At 41.4% G+C, this 17,254-nt stretch overlaps 1 long non-coding RNA gene across 1 annotated transcript in view; it reads left to right on the top strand.

The window, feature by feature from the left end:
• Positions 1-1,910: 1,910 nt before the first annotated feature.
• The window catches only part of LOC148110386 (uncharacterized), a 54,144-nt gene continuing 38,800 nt past the window's right edge, over positions 1,911-17,254 (top strand). Inside the window, exon 1 of the long non-coding RNA XR_015723751.1 lies at positions 1,911-2,155. This is a non-coding gene — a long non-coding RNA (uncharacterized LOC148110386). The remainder of the gene's footprint in view (positions 2,156-17,254) is intronic.

The raw sequence follows: 17,254 nt of genomic DNA, 5'->3' as shown, positions 1-17,254 counted from the left end.
GTCCTTCTGTATCTCTAACTATAGTCTTTAGTTTAAAATCTAATCTGTCTGATATGAGAATTGCTACCCCAGCTTTCTTTTGAGGTCTATTGGCATGAAAAATGGTTTTCCATCCCTTCACTTTCAGTCTGGATGTATCTTTAGGTTCAAGATGAGTCTCTTGTAGACAGCAAATGGATGGGTCATGTCTTTTTATCCAATCTGCAACCCTGTCGCATTAATCGGAGCATTTAGGCCATTCTCATTGAGAGTGATTATTGAGAGATATGATTTTAATGATGTCATGTTGCCTGTGATGTCTTTGTTTCTATAGATTATAAATTTCTGTTATGTATCACTCTTGGGGCCTTTTTACTTTTATCGAACTCCCCTTAATATCCCCCGTAGGGCTGGTTTTGTGGTTATGAATTTGGTCAGTTTCTGCCAATCCTGGAAGGTCCTTATCTTTCCATCAATTCTGAATGACAGTCTTGCTGGATAAAGGATCCTTGGCTGCATGTTCTTCTCAGATAAAGCTTTGAAAATACGCTGCCAACCCTTCCTAGCCTGCCAGGTCTGTGTAGACATGTCTAACGTTATTCTGATACTTTTGCCTCTGTATGTGAGAAATTTCTTCGCCCTGGCCAGTTTCAATACTGTATCCTTGGATCTAATATTTGCAAATTGCATTATGATGTGACATGGTGTAGGTTTGCTGTGGTTGACCTCGGAAGGGGTCCTCTCTGCCTCTTGGACATTAATGCTTGTTTCCTTTGCCAGATTAGGGAAGTTCTCAGCTACAATTTGTTCAAATATCTCTTCTAGACCCTTCTCTTTCTCCACCCCCTTGGGGATGCTAATGATTCTGACATTGGAACATTTCATTGAGTCAGTAATCTCCCATAATCTACATTCTTGGGATTGGATTTTTTGAGCCAAGTTTCTGTTTTAATTTTCTCTTATACCATCCCATCCTCCAATTCACTAATTCTTTCTTCTGCCTCATTTACTCTGGCTGTCAAAGCATCTAGTTTTGACTGCATTTGATTCATAGCATTTTTAATTTCTGCCAGATTCACTCTCATTTCTGCCCTTAGAGATTCTATATTCTCATTAATATTTTTAATTTTTTTTCAAGCCTACACATCATCTTGACCATTGTTTCTCTGAACTCCATTTCTGATAATTTGGTTATATGCATATCCATCTATTCTGTGGCAGAGGCCACAGACTCATTATTTTTTCTTTGCCTGGGGGGATTTCTTCTCCTCATCATTCTGATGAGGAGAGGTTGCAGGGTTGCCCAGAGCCCAAATTATTGACCAGGTCCCAGTCAGTGTGCACTTGTTTTATAGGGACTTTAGGGATGTGGGTTTCTTGATTTTTCAGCCTGCCTTCTTGGGGAGGGGTCTGCCGCGCCCGATACTCAGGCAACCCTGTTTGGGTAGAGTCTCCGTGTCCCCTGCGAGGGGGGATGGGGATGGGCACACTGTAAGCCGGTATTTCCGGGCTTCTGTTCTCTGGCGGCTTTCCCTGGCGGTTTGCGGTGCCTCTTCTGAGAGTCAGAGCAGCAGTGGCCGAATCCTAGCCTCTGCCTCAGAACAGAGAGGTCGCTGTCCGTTTACCACTGAGCTCTCTTGGCCACTTTAACTCTGTTTCTGTCAGTGCTACCAAAAACCTGGCAGCATACTTGGTTGTGCGCCCCACAGCCGGCGTCCCAGCCCTCACTTCCAGGGCCCGCACGTGTCTGTCCTTTGTGTTTCTAACACCGCCAGCCGCCCCAGTTCCCGTGCGCGCTCCCGAGCTCTCTGTTGCAGTGTGGTTTGCGTGCTCTGGAGCACCGGTTTTCAGTCTGGTCGCGCAGGCGCTCCAGAGCTCCTGGTATCAGTCCGGTTCCAGTGAGCGCTCCGGTGCTCTGGTTTTTAGTCTGGTCGCGCACGTTCCCGGGCTCACGGTCTCAATCTGTTCTCTCGCGGGTGCTGTTCTGGGATTTCGGCCCGCTCCCCAGTGCAGGAGGATACTGCTTCCCGGCGCCCGAACGTGGCGGCTCCCTCCCCCTTCCGTTTATCTTCCGATATCTGTGCGCGGATTCACGGCTCTGCTTCGTACCTCAACACTCAGTCTAGTTGGGGTTGGAGAAAATGGCGGCTGGAGTCAGAACTTGAACCTGCTAACAGTAAGATCACACTCTTTGTTTTTCATTTAAACTTTAAAATTAATGGACACTTTGCATTAGGCATTATGATATATCTAACTTTGTTTTTATACCAAATTCTGTTTAAAGCTACTTCTCATTGTTAAAGAGCAAAAATTCAACTAAGTAAATTTAAGGATTTAATTTGCTTTATTTATTCAGTGATTCATGAATCAGGCAACATTCCATCTAACAAATATTGGAGTGTCCCAAGGAACTGTACAAAATAGAAAGCTTTTATAGGCAGAAATGGGGCAGGGCAAATAAGGTATTAGCAAAGGAAAAGAAAGAATTGTTTTAGGTAAGGCCTCCTCTTAAGGGAAAGCGCAAGGAGTCTGACCTCACTCATGCTGATGAGGAAATTCTAGACTGATTGGTTTAAAATTATGCTCGTGGGAGAGGCTGAAACTGCAGTGAGGTTGGTTAGGTATTAAGTCTTGGTGCTTAACATAACTGACTCCATTCTGAAGTTTGTTTCTTTTTAACAGTTTCTCCGTTTCAATAAAACTATCAGCCTAACAGAGATGTGGTTGAAATTAAAGGCATTAGTCCTACTCTCAGTTACTCATCTGTAGTTCTTGAAGCTTTTGTTAAATAACAAAACTTCAACTGAGTACATTTTAAAGATCTAATTGGCTTATTTTTTAAATAAAGATTTGATTTATTTATTTGACAGAGAGAGAGAGACAGCCAGCAAGAGAGGGAACACAAGCGGGGGGAGTGGGAGAGGAAGAAGCAGGTTCCCAGCAGAGGAGCCTGATGCGGGGCTCAATCCCAGAACGCTGGGATCACGCCCTGAGCCGAAGGCAGACGCTTAATGACTGAGCCACCCAGGCATCCCCTAATTGGCTTATTTAAACAATTCATAAATTGGGCAGCATTCCATCTAGCAAGTAGAAGAGAACTCCAAAGAGCTATAGAAAGGGAAAGGTTTCTAAAGGCAGGCCAAGAAAAAGACTTGGGAGGTCACATTCCTTTGGGGAAAAAGGGTTTTTATTAGGTGAATTACCCCATCTTTGAGGGATGGGAAGGGCCCACGTGACAGATCACTGACCAGAAAATTCCTGATTGCCTGGTTAAGATAACATTCCTGGGGGAGGTTAAAACTGCAATTAGGTTTGGTATTAAGCCTCATTTTGGTGATGTGGCCTAGTATAAGTGACTCCATTTTGGGCCTATGGTTTTCTTTTCAATGTTTGATCTCATTTTTTTATGAATCACTGTGGTATTCAGAGATCACAACTTTAGGCTCACAATTTTTTAGTTGGTCATTCCCTTTGTTCCTTTTTTGATGTTCATTTCTTAGGGAGATCATTTGCTTGGTGGTTCGGGGTTGTCAACATGCATTTAAAGAGTTTAAGAGAATATAGTGCACCAGGGAGATTACTAAGATAACTTTAAGCAAGACAATTCCTGCTTTTTTTCAGGGACTATGATGCTGGAGAAGTGAGGTTCTGGCCAATGGATTTGGGTCTCCTTGTCTTCCTCCCCTTTGACCTTTCCCCAAAGCCTCTCAATAAAATGATTTGATCCTAACAAAAAAAGAAAAAAAAAAGAGAGAGACAATTCCTGATACTTGGAGTATACTTCAGAGCCATGGTCCCCAAACCAATCAAAAAAAGACCCAATGGATGGAGTCACCCTTTAAGCCAATTGGCTTTCTCAATGATCTTATGTGACTTTGTTTCAGTTTCCCCAGAAGTATTAATCCAGTTACAGCAGGTGGTTTTGGTCATAGCACAGACACCTCGTTGCTCAGCTAAAAGATAATACTGTTAGCAAGAACAGCTTTGGCCAGAAAATCTAGGGACCTTTGTTGGGTACCTAGTGTCCTAGCAATGGAATCTGCAATGTCTCCAAGAGTTAAGGAGAAATTTCTGATCGTATTCTCAGTTGTATTTACTTTTAAGCCAGGGGTCAGTCTGGTTTTTAGCACATATGGGAAGAGAATATCCTAACCTGAAATAAAAAGTACCCTAAATGGTACCCAATACTGCTGGGATCCAATCTCTTGGTGCACGGGGGCAAATATGATCTAGATAATCATGGTAATATAGGGGTGCACATGTACTAAGATTCGTGTAGGTAAATGTGTCTAGTTGGGCAAATACTTCCAAGGGGGTCGATTGTAGTTTGAAGTGACATTGGGAATAAAAGAGAAGTTGGTCACAGGGAGGACCAGAGGACCTCTTGCATCATGACCAATTCAGCATCTGAAAGGTTACCCCCTTTAGCAATGGCCTGGGAGATATGGACAAGGGCATTACCTTTCCAGGCCAGGGCTAGAGTAAAAAAAAAAAAAAAAAAAATGGAGAACAGGTTTCATGGTGAATTACTGTATAAAGTTTTGATCTAGTGTCTTTTTTTTAATGATTATTTATTTATTTATTTATTTGTCAGAGAAATAGCACAAGCAGGGGCAGCAGCAGGCAGAGGGAGAGGGAGAAGCAGGTTCCCCGCTGAGCAAGGAACCCTATGGGGGACTCAATCCCAGTACCCTAGGATCATGACCTGAGCCAAAGGCAGGCGCTTAGCTGACTGAGCCACCCAGGTGTCCCTTGATCCAGTGTCTTGGAAGTTGTCTACTTTGATGTCAGCTACTTCTCTTCCTCATCAACTTGATTTGTAGGTCTCCAGTGTCTGTATAGGACCAGATGTCAGGTGGAACCTTCTTTACCTGTGAGATGTGTATCCAAGACTCAGTGTCTTCTAGTTTTACAGCAGTGTCAGTGGTCAAGAATACTTGGTAAGGTCCCTTCCAGTGGGGCTCAAGGGTTGTCTTCCTCTGGTGATAGTTCCAGAGTACCACCAGGCTCTAAACTATGACCAACAGGATCCTTTGAATTGGGATCTGGGAAAACTTCTTTAATCTGGTGATGATATGCTTAAATGTAAGAGATTAAAGACTTACAGTAGCTGGTCATACTGGTTGTATACCAATAGACATTGGTCTGCCAGTAACTATCTCATGTGGAGTGAGCTTATGTTTCCCAAAGGAGGTACTGTTAACAGTCAGCAAGACCAAAGGCAATACCTTAAGTCAGGAGAGTCAAGTGATTTTGGCAAGTTTAGACACTTTAAGTTGGAGGATCCTATTAGTTCTTTCAACCGTGTCTGATGATTGAAGGTGTTAGGGACATTAATAATTCCAAGAAATTTGTAAGGTTTTCTTTAAGGCTCATATGATTTGCCCAGTGAAGGGGGAGCCTTGAGAACTGGAGACTGTGGAAGGTATATCCCAAATGGGAAACATATTTTCTAACAGTTTCTTTGCCAGTGTGAGGGCGTCAGGTTTGTGGCAGGGGAAGGCTTCAACCCATCCAGAAAACATACATACAATAAGAAAAACATATTGATGATAGCCCATACTAAGTGGTAGCTGAATGAAGTCCAGCTGCAGGTGTTCAGAGGGTCCAGAGGGAGGATGTCTGAGGTCTCAGGGGACAAAAATAGTTTTTCCAGGACTGTGTACCTAGTAGTAGACTGTTTTTGCAATTTTATGGACGTCTCCCTACCAATGTCAATTCACAATTTGAGTCCTGTTAAGTGCACTACGATAAGTGAAGGGATGCAAAAACTGAAAAATAGGATTTTCCAGGGAACTGTGAGGAACCAAGCAGCTGGTTTGGGTTTCCCATAGCCCTGATTATTTGTTTAATTTAGCCATTGTTTACCCCTCTTAATTTCTCAGATTTAGGAGCAGACTGTTGCCATGTCACAAAGACGTCAGGATGACAAAAATCTGGCAATGAAGGACCATTTTTTTGCAGAAGCAGAATGGACTTCATCCACATGGGCCACAATCTTTATAGATTCTGGCGCTGTTGCCTTTGCATGAAAGTCAGCTAGGGCATTTCTCTGGTACTCAGGTTTAGTCCTTTTCGTGTCAGCCTCAATTTCAATGACGGCAATTTCAGAAGGTAAGAGAATAGCACTAAGATCATCTACTGTTGCCCATGTTTAATTGGGGTCCCAGAGGATAAAAGAAAACCCCTTTGTTTCCATAACATCCCCAAATCATGGATGACCCCAAGGGCATATCAACTACCAGGATAATATATTAAATATTAGTGGTTTGTCCTTCTGATAACTGGCATGCACAAGTAAGGGTATGGAGCTCTGCCTGTTGGGGAGATTAAGCTTGAGGGAAGTGTTCCCTCTTGAGTAGCTCATATTGAATAGAAATAGCACAACCAGATTGAAAATTCCTTTATTCTACAGTATGACTCATCAACAAACAAGATTAGATCAGGATTAGTTAAAGGGGTGTCTCATAATGGGATATTACTACCTCACAGTCTTGCTTGCATCAGGCAGAGATAGTAACAGCAGGATGAAGGACATTACAATGTTTAAGATGGAGATTAGGCAGTGAAAACAGAAGAATCACAGAAGAAGTTGGTCTCCTTGCAGAGAAATGTTGAGTCAGTTCAGAGTTAAGACTTTGGACAGCCAGTGGAGTTTGCAAATAAACGTCATATCCCAGGGTCAGATCTGCTGAGGCGTCCATTAATTTTGCAGCTGTAGCTATCGCCTTAAGACAGCTGGGATAGGCACGAGCAACTGAATCAAGTTGTGTGCTATAATAGGCAATAGGCCTGTGTTTATTACTATTACTCATGTGAGCATTCCCTGGCCTTGGTTATCCCTTTCCTGTACAAATAAAGTGAGAGGGTTTGAATAGTTAGGTGGCCCTGAGGCTGGTGGTTCTTGCAGTGCTTGTTTTAGTCTCCTAAAATCCTGCTCATGTTTGTTTTCTCAAGGAAAAGGTTCAGGGATGAATATTTTAGTAAGTTCATCCAGTGGGGAAGCTAATAGAGAAAAATTAGGAACCCATAGCCTGCAATAACCAGATAAGCCTAGAAATCCAAGAAGCTGTCACTTAGTTGTGGGTCTAGGAAATTCCTGGATTAGCTTACTTCTTTATGGAGACAGCTGAATTCCTTCAGCATTTAGATCATGACCTAGGTAATGGACAGTATCTAGAGATAATTGCAGTTTTTCCTCAGAGACTCTGTGTCCCTTTTTTAACTGTGGCAGCAAATAAATGGAATCTGTTATGGATGCCTCTTTGGTAACCGAGCATAGCAAAAGATCATCTACATATTGTAAAAGGGCCCATCTCCCAGGAAACTGGATGAAGGGTGCTTAGATCTCGGTGAAGTACTTGAGAGAAATAAGAAGGGGCCTCAGTGAACTCTTGAGGTATAACTGTCCATGCATAATTGTTCCAAGGAAAGGCAAATAAAAATTGACTTTGGTGTCTATAGGGATGCTAAAAAAGGCTGAACAAGGGTCTAGGACAGTGAATTACTTTGAGTCTGGTGTCACTTGTGACAGAGGGTATTCTGGTTTGGAGCAGTTGGAAAATTGGGAATAATTACCTTCTAACATGTCTCAAATTTTAGACAAATCACCATTCCTATACATTAGGTTTCTGGACCAGCAAGATTAGTGTATTGCAGAGACAGTACTAAGCTAAGGAAATGCTTAACTCCTGGGCAATTAGACCTTTTTCTACAGTAGAGGTCTTGTATGGCTCAGGCTTTAATGGATACTGAGGTAATTTAGGGAGAGGTTTAGTTATATCTATTTGAATCTTTATAGGTTCCATAGTTTTTATTCTTCTAATGTCAGTATTTGAAGCAACCCACAGTTTTCAGGTACCTCAATTAAATTAGGGGACTTTTGCTGGAATTCTTCCTCTTCTGTGTCAAGAACAGACTGTAAGGAACATCAAAGATCAGGGCCAGTTGGTCAGGAAATTCTAAGGTGAGGCCTCCATTGGAGGCAAAATGTATTAGCCCTTTTAATTACCCTATATAATTATAATTAGCCCTAATTAATTGTTAATTAATTAATAGGTTGGTTAGGGCTGTATCATATAGCAAAAAGGAATGTTTTTCAGTAGAAGGTCCTAGGGTCATTTGTACTGGTTGAGATAAAAATTTTCTCTGAACTTTCTTAGCTACCCCTACTATTGACACCTTTTTACTCTGAGGGGTTTATTGTCCAATGAGGTTAGTGTTTAAAGTAGAAAGTATAGCTCTGGCATCAAGTAAAATTTGGCAAGGTTTCTTATTAATTTTACTTTTAGTTTTCTTTTGACTTTTTAATAAAATTACTGGTAATAGTTTACGGAGAACCCCTTGGAGACCTGTTAACTGTGGGAGGGTCCCATGTGGGGGCTTTTGGAGGTTAAGTATGAGGGCATTTGAGAAGAATTTGCATAAGACCTTTGAGGACAATCTCTTTCAGCGTCCCAGTTGATTATAGCCCATACTTTCATCTTTATATCAGTGTTTTGATGATGGACCCCTAGGGGGAGCAATGTAGGAAGCCCAGGTGTTGTTTTGGGTCTCTGGTTTTGGAGCAGCCTAGTAGCTTGGCAAATTTTTGTTTGTGATCTTGCTCCAGAGTCCTCTCAAAATGCTTAGTTATAGTCATGTGTTCAATTATGCTGGTGGCCTCCCATCCTATTTTCTGCCTTTTTATCAATCCACTAATCTCAGGAGATAATCTATTTACAAAGAGGACAGCTGGAGCAGGCTGGATGACTTATTAATTGTATGGAACCCTAAATATAATAGAAAAAGGGCTTCCAAATGGGCTTTAAAGTTCTGCCACAGATTCATCTATTTTTTGTTTGCAAGTTAGACCAATCAGTGTGGGCAGGGAAGATTCTAGGAATGGCTTGTAAAAGTTCAGTTGGTATTTTGTGAGCCTTTATGAGTCCCTAAGATGTTGAAGACGGAGGATCTTGAATATCATCCTTGTGATTTTGCCATCTTCCTGCCTCCAGTTTTGAGCTTCATCAGGCTGATAAAGATCTGGCAGCCAAGGTCACAGGCCCTGATAATGACTCTGAATTTTTCAAAAAACCATTAGTGTTCCACCCTAGGTTTAGGAAATCTTTAACTATGGCCCTTAGTTTCGTCTTTGACCAAGGGGTGAAGGATCTTGAAGTTGTCTGCAACCTTGGGTAGTTTTATTTTAAAAGATAACTGCCTAGATGGGGATTAAGGAATGCACTTGTCCTGATGAGCACTGGGTGATGTATGGAATTGTTGAATCACTGTATCGTATAGCTGAAACTAATATAACACTGAATGGTAACTCTATTAGAATTTAAAATTAAATAAAAAAATAAAAGGTAACTGCTTAATAGTCTCAGAGTGAAAAGGTAATTCAAAGTTTAGTAAAATGTGAGTACTCGGGTAAAAAAGGATAAGGGGGAGCAGTAGGAGTCACATCAGTCCTATTGTCTTTTGTTTTAGGTACCTCTTACGTCTTTAATTTATTATTAGCCTTTTGTAAGGAATCTTTTTGTGAAGCTATTTTAGAATCTTGAAGTCTTTTGGAAGCTCTGCATACCAATTAAAGTATACATCCTATTCGGTTTAACTTGGGATTCCTTCCTTTCAAGTGCATTTCTTAAATGAGTGATCTTGTCTAATTGGAATGTTCCCCATAATGGCTATTGTAATTCTAGGTTATTTTTAGTAAAAATTTTCCATTTTGCTAGATACCTGCAGTTTCTGGGACTATAGTTCTTAAACATAAAATAAACAAATGTCCTAGAAGGTGGAATGCTCAACTCTGTGGATATAAAGGGTCCCATTTTTTTTAGCTAAGCCTTGGGTTTGCTGGAGCCAAACTATTATCTAAGAGGTCCTATCACGGGAGTCTTCGTCTGGTGTCAAATACTCTAATAACCGATAATGCTTGACCCATGTTCACCAATGTTTGTGGGCTTTTTGACTTCCAAGATTCCCATTAGCACCTTGACCTTATTAAATAGCACAAAGTGGACCCATTCCTATCCTAGACCCAGTCTGGTTTTTAAGTTGGACCCGGTTCAATTCTGGCCAGTTAACCATCAGTAGTTCCCTATGTGAAATCTGGGGAACAGGGAAAGGATTGAACCAGCAGACCCCAAAGAATGGGGACTGTGGACTGATTCCAAGCAAATGGGTAGCTATGCCAGCCACCAGAAGTTCCCAGTGTGGAATCTGGGGATAGAACCAAGGGCTGGGGTTTTCAAACAAATAGGAAACTTTGGAAAGCAAATTAGGTTGGGAGCTCAACGCAAAGAGAATGGAACTCAGACCTGAGAAGAACCCATCAATGGCCCTCAGGAATGGTGAGAAGGAGAACTAAAAGTGTTTGAGGGCACTGTGCCTATGTTTCTCATTGTCTTAGAAGCCACAGAAATTCTCAGGGCACCTGGGTGGCCCAGTCGGTTAAGCGTCTGACTCTTGGTTTCTGCTCAGGTCGTGATCTCAGGGTTGTGAGATTGAGCCCCAAGTCGGCTCCATGCTCAGCATGGAGTATGCTTGAGAATCTCTCTCTCATCTCCCTCTATCCCTCCTGCTCATGCTCTCTCTCTCTAAAATAAATAAAAAAATAAATCTTAAAAAAAAAAAAAAGGCAGGGAGCTAAAGAATTCTCCTTTGGTCCCCTGCTGTCACCAAATCTCTTTAAGAAAAAAATAATTCAACTCAGTAAATTTAAAGATCAAATTGGCTTTTTTTTTTTTTTTTTAATGATTCATGAATTAGGCAGCCTTCCATCTAGCAAATGGAAGTGTGCTCTGAGGAGCTGTATAACATGGAAAGGTTTTATGGGCAGAAATGAGGTCAGGACAAGGAAGTTAGCAAAAGAAAAATGATTGTTTCAGGCAAGTTCATCTTTCCTTAGGGAGAAGAGCAAGGGGTCTAATGTAGATGACTTCCTTAGTGGTAATCAGGAAATTCTAGAGTGATTGGCTTAAAATTCTACTCCTGGGAGAGGCTGAAACTGTAGTTAGGTTAGGTATTAAGTCTTAGTGGGGCTTAACATAAGTGACTCCATTTTGGGCCTGTTGTTTCTTTGTAATACTCTTCTTTCACATCATCTCTCCTTTCAAATTTCTCAGTAAAATTGAACGTTAGGAAAATGTGCCATATTTGTCTCTTGACTTGGTGCTTTTCTCAGCTTCCTCATGCCCTACGACCAGGTACCTTTAGGGGAGAAGGATGGCCCAGCACATGGTGTACATTTCTGCCATAGTAAATGCAGGTTTTTGATTATCTGAGGAATGAGGATATTATGCCAGTAGGTGACCAGTTCTCTGTCCTGGAGACTTTTGACATATGAAGTACAACTACAGAAATGAAACTAATAGGCCTGTATGAATCTTGGGAAAACCATCTTCTTGCTTTATGTTCTTATTGTGTGGCTATGTGTTATATCACTATTCATTCAATGGTCTTTGAAAGATGTTTGTGGAGCGCCTGCGAGGCTCAGTCAGTTGAGCATCCAACTCTTGATTTTGGCTCAGGTCATGATCTTGAGGTCATGGGATTGAGCCCCACATTGGGATCCTCCCTCAGTGGGGAGTCTGCTGGAGATTCTCTTTCTCCCTCTGCCCCCCACCATGCACTCTCTCTTTCTCTCTAAATAAATGGGTAAATCTTAAAAAAAAAAAACCCCAAACCCCAAAAAACAACCCCCCCAAAACGCCCAAATACCTAGGGAGGGAGGAAGGAAAGATGTTTGTTATGGGACCATCAACCTGTTGACCTATAATTTTTTATAATTTCCTTTTTTTCTCTTAGGAAATCAAGAAGAAAAATTGGGCTAACTCTTAAGTTTTAGGGGGTCAAATGCAGGAAACTTGTGTATCATAGTACCAGGACCCTTTCTATCATACCCCCTACCATTGATACCACCAGGAAATAAAAGAGGGTAGAAAGGAAAGCTTTGGTTAGAACCTATGTAAAGTATTACAGATCTGAGAAGGAGCCTTGAGAGTCCTTTTTGTTTTCTTTGTTAAGTTTTATGAGCAGAATGAAATGAATCAGATATCCTTCTCTTTTTAAGAGAAAGCAATTATACAGTGTAGGTTATAGCTTCCAATGTGTGTGAAGTGTGTGTGTGTAAATTATAATTCTCAGTCCCCTCTGGTCTGAGTATCTTACTCAGACTAGCATGTGCAAAGACCTAAGCTGGGATGGAGTATGGCCTGTGAGTGGAACAGAGAGCAGGCAGAATGGGTGAAGAGAGAGAGGTATGACATGAAGTCAGGGAGGAAGGCAGAGATTATGTGGGACATAATTTCAAATTTATAATGTATATTTTTGCCCTGGGATTTTGTATACGGAAAAGCAGGAAAAAAAAAAAAAAGAAAAAAAGAAAAAGAAAAAGCAGAGATTGTAGATGGCCAGAAGAGAGAGCCTTGCCTCTATTCTGGAGTATGAACCAGGAGTAAGGATTGCAGTCAGTTGAAAGCACTTCCTGAACCAAGTTGATGTTCCTTCTCTTTCACCCTGCTGCCTTCACACAAGAGTTTGCTGCTTTGGATGAGTTGTGAATCCAGTGGGGTCATCTTCAGTGGAATCATTAGGAATCATTATATCTGGTTATGTTATCATTTTAGTCAAGTGAATATAGTGAATATTAACAAAAGAGGTTTCATAACCAAAGGTCCAGTTTAAGAAATGAAGGGGAAGGTAGAATGGGCAGGGAGGTAAGTGATGGAAACTGGTGCGACTGCAGATGTATGTCTGTGCAGTCCCAGCACCTCAGCACCAGCTATGTGCTCTCTTAGATCCTGGGGGAAAAACATGCACCATGAACATGCTTGCACCATGAACATGCTTGCCCTATGTGCGTTTCTGTCAAACTCAGAAGAGAAAAATTTTGGCTATCCTGGTGAAAGGTGGGCTAAGAACTGGCAAACCCAATTTAAACACACTTTCTTTTTCTTATCCTACTTTCCCTTGGCTTGAACTTTTGGGAAGTAGCTGTCCATATCCCAAACAGCATCCCTTCTAGTGTCCAAGATAAAAAAACAGGAAATGGAAAGGAACTAGTGGAGCAGAGTATGGCTTAGGCTTCTCAACTGTGAGAAGAGGATTCCAGTGAGGAGCTGGACAGCATAGTGTTGGAGTATTGCTTACCTCAAATCATTGCTGCTATCTGACGCCTGATGAAAGTAGGAAGTCTTCTTCAGAGAGACTTACAGCCTTATTCCTAACACCCCGTAGCTCCTCTTCTCTCTCTCCTCTTCTGTGTCTGCTTGTGAGAAGGCTCTGCTGTCTGGCATTTACCCTTCTGAGAACATGGCATTTCCTGTGAAATAGTGGGTGCTGTGTACCACCAATTTTTCCTGATAGGCTAAATTGTACTTTTCTTTTCCCTGTTCTCAGTTTCCTAAAACTAATAGCTCTTCTGGCTTCCAGGATCTTAAAACTGTCAGTAATCAGAGTGAGGACAGAAAATGGGAATAGAATGTAATAAGGGCCCCATATGTTCTGTAGGTTCATATATATGTATACAAATGGTTAGGAAAAGGTCTGGAAAGTTATACACCAAGTTGATACTCCTGGAGAGGCAGGAGATGAACCAGAATCGAGCCTATTGAAGCGAATGTTAGCATAGTACTTAAGTTTTTATAAGGAGAATGCATTAATGTAATGCTTATACAATTCAATGTATAATTAAAATGAATTTGGAATTCCAGACCTGAAAAGGAACAGGAGAAGGATGAGGCTGCTGTGGTTGGAATCTGAGCTGAGGACCCAGGGATGGGAGTAGGTAATGAGTCTAAACTGTAGTCTGGGTTAGGGAGTTCTAAGAAATGGGTAACAAGGGAAGGTTCAGATCAGGATGGCTTTGAAAGTCAGGCGGAAGAAGTAAGCCTTGCTGTAGTTGGCATTTTAATTTCTTGGGCAGAATAATCAGGCTGTATATAAAATGTTTGTGGATGAAGTGGATATATGATTTAACGAGTGCATATTGACTTGATTTGGAAAAAGAAATTATTACATGATTGTGTTCAAGCTGCCAACACAGAGCGTGCATCTGAAGCAGAGAATCTTGGGCTTAATGGTTTACGTTGTGTGTTCTTTAGCTCTACTCTTTAGTGGCTGGTGATTGCTAACTTCTCAGGAGAAATTTTTGGTGTCAGAGAACCCTAACGTGACCATAGTGCATGTTTCCCAAACTGGGTTCCATGGAATGCTGGTCTTTGAAAGAAGTAGGGCTATTTGTTCAAATACGTTTGGAAAGGACAGTGTATTACATTCCCCTTTTGAAGGAATTCATAGTGTATTTTAGAATGTTAAGGCCTCTGAGAAATCTTTCAAGAAAGAAATTCAAAAGTCAGGTAGTCTCCAGAAGAGGTATGATTAGTGGCTCAATAGTGACATCAAGAATCCATTCCAGATATTTCCACATCAGTTTCATGCCAAAGACGGTTCTTGTTATGGTCACAGGGAGGCTGTCACTGACAACTGGGGTCTCATGCTTCCTTTTTCATGTCCAGCAGACAGAAGAGAGAGTGAGAGAACTTCTTTTCCAACCAGGAGCTACAAGTCTTTCTCTTCAGTCTGAATGGACCAACTCAGCTCATGGTCACCAGAAGAATGCTATCTACCAATTCGGTCAGACTAACCAGATCCACTCCTTGAAACAGGGGGCTGGGTTAGTTTCCTTGGAGCTTGTGTGGAGGAGTGAATACTTGAAAAAAAGTCAGGATTCCGTGGGGAAGGAGAGGATGATGAGGCTAATATGCATATAATGATGAGACAAGCAATGGAGACCTACGTGCTGAGGCCAGAAGGCCCCATATGAGTGTGAGGCAGCAGGCGGTTGTGGTCATGGAGAAGGGGAGATGGTGATGGCTGAGGGCACCACGCGGGGCCGGAGGAGAAAGGATACCTGACAGAGCCGCTGGCTGCTGTTTTCAGTTGTGGTTCAGGACTTTATATTTTGAGAACTTGAGGATTTATTCAAAATTCTGTCACGTATGGAGTGGTTTAGAATTTTGGAGAATTTGAGAAAGAATTAAAATGCTGCTGAACTTTAAAGAGAACTAAATAAAGAACAAAGCAGCAGGAAGTGCTGTGTGCAGAATAAGGATGGGGTTCTTTTTTCCTCAAGGGTGCCAGGCATGAAAAGTTCCAAATGGCAATTTATTTTCTTTATATACAGTTTCCCCTGAAATATTTGTCTATCAAGGCTGTCAGAAGTGAACACAGTTGCAAAATGAGTGACTAACTTAATTTGAAGACTTTAAGTGTTTTTCTTATCTTTCTGCCTGTGATTCAGCACAGTTATTTTCTCTAGGACTGAGTAAATGTTAGGGCAGAACCTTTCGGCACCTGAGATACCAAACTCCTAACTCACCTAGTCAGACACTTAAAAGTGTTTATACCAAAACTGACATTTCGGCTCAGTCTTTTCTGATGTGATGTGAAAAACAGGTTTCCTTGCAGCAAGTACCCAAATAGTAGCTAGCAATTATATATTTGTGCCTTTATTCATATTCTGTATCTATTGGGACATTCATGACTATAGTGAATATATAAATAAATAAAATGTATAGAGAAAGGTTGGTGAATTTGTGAGGAAGAATTTTCTTTATGGGTATCAGTATACCTTACTTTACATTATAAAGCTACCCCCCATGTGTATATAAATCAGAATTTCAAATAAATTTAGTCATGTTCAAAAGTACCAGGAAAACTCAATGGGTAAATGATTTTACAAAGTGAATATACATTCGTTTTTCTTTCAGGCGATATAATTTTTATATAATGGTCTTGCTTAAAGGAGGAGTGCTTTTGATAACAACTGTATCGTTCTGAAAACCAAAGGTAAAAAACTACAGGAAAGCTTTAAGTCTGTTATAAATTTGATGGGGCAGCGGTTTTCCAAGCTCTTAACAAAGGCATGCCTTTTTTAAGGACATGTGAAAGGTTGAGGAGGGTGTAGGAGGAATCTGATCACTGTGTTTGAGGCATTGTTTTTGCTCTTTACAAATGTAAAATTTGGTTTTAATGAGGTGAGCATTAGGCTTGTTGGTAGGGCCCCTCCTAGGTATTAGCAACTTGTTGGGCAGAGAAGGAAAAATGAAAGCAGATATTTATGTGACCCCCGGACTTGGACTTTTGAGGGCATGGTGAGGTTTGTAATAAACACAGCTGAACTATATAATGGCTAAGGGGAAAAAGTAGGCAAGTTAGAGCATTTAAAGAGCTTATTTTTGTTTGAGGGGAAATGAGGGTTGAGAGTGGAGGGGTATTATAATTACCTTTTAAACTACACAACTTTCTTCTCAGAATTGTTGCTATGTCTCTGTAAGGTTTGTGTACTCCGCCCCCAAAATGAGAATCCTTGCTAAGGTCTGTGAGGTGCTGGTACTGACAGAGTTTATTATCTTCCTTGGGTGTACTGGGGCAGAAAAAAATGTTGACAGAGCTCTAAAAATATGAAGATTCTGTCAAGGTCAGAAGGAAGCAGGAAAACATCTGTGTCTCTTTTCCACTTTGAGATAGGAATAGAACTTTTGTGATGGAACTAGATGGAACCCCTGATATTTTTTGCAGCCTTAAGGGCTAGAATCAGTGGCTGGGTTGGAGGTAGGCAATAGCTATTTAAAAATTTCCAGCATTTTTTTTCTGCTTCCCGAGAGATAGAAGTCTGACTTGACTTCTGAGGGCAGATTGCTCCTTTAACAGAAGCAACACTTCAGTGGGCCTTCTGGTTAGATAAGATAAAGGCAAGAACCTATTCTGGAGTGGAAAGGTTTGTGACCGGAAGCTGAACTGCTTCTGTTTAAAGTAAATGTCTAAAATAAACTGAAATAAAAATGAAAATGAGTGCCATCTTTACTTGGGTAGAACAGAAAAGTATTTTTATTGGGAGAGGAGCACAAAATGCTTTTTTCTTTGCAAGGACCTGGAGATTTGGGACGTGAGATCTTGATAGGGGACTTGGCAACAGGCTGCAGGTCAGAGGATGGAGAGAACTAAGGAGAGAGGAAGAGGTCTTGCCCAGAGTTGGTGAGGCTTGGCCTGTGGACTTGGGGCAAATGTGACCTTCAACTGATGGTATCTGCTCGGTGCTGTGATGGTCTTTTGTGCCTCCCAGCCTTCAGTGAGATTCTTGTTTACTGTTCTTGTCCGGGTGCTGAGGCTGGGCCCATGCCTTTGTGGAGCTAGGCAGCACTGAGAAAGAGTGGCTAGGAGCACAAGTGCAAGGAATGAGCCAAGGTGGCAGCATGTACACTTCCTTTTGTGTTCTCCCTGTGTT

The sequence above is a fragment of the Ursus americanus genome, chromosome 3 (genome assembly GCF_024610735.1).
Source record: "Ursus americanus isolate L20-20 chromosome 3, mUrsAme1.1.p, whole genome shotgun sequence".
Classification (NCBI taxonomy): domain Eukaryota; kingdom Metazoa; phylum Chordata; class Mammalia; order Carnivora; family Ursidae; genus Ursus; species Ursus americanus.
Note: the sequence above shows the minus strand (reverse complement) of the source record. Positions and strands in the feature narration are given on the sequence as shown.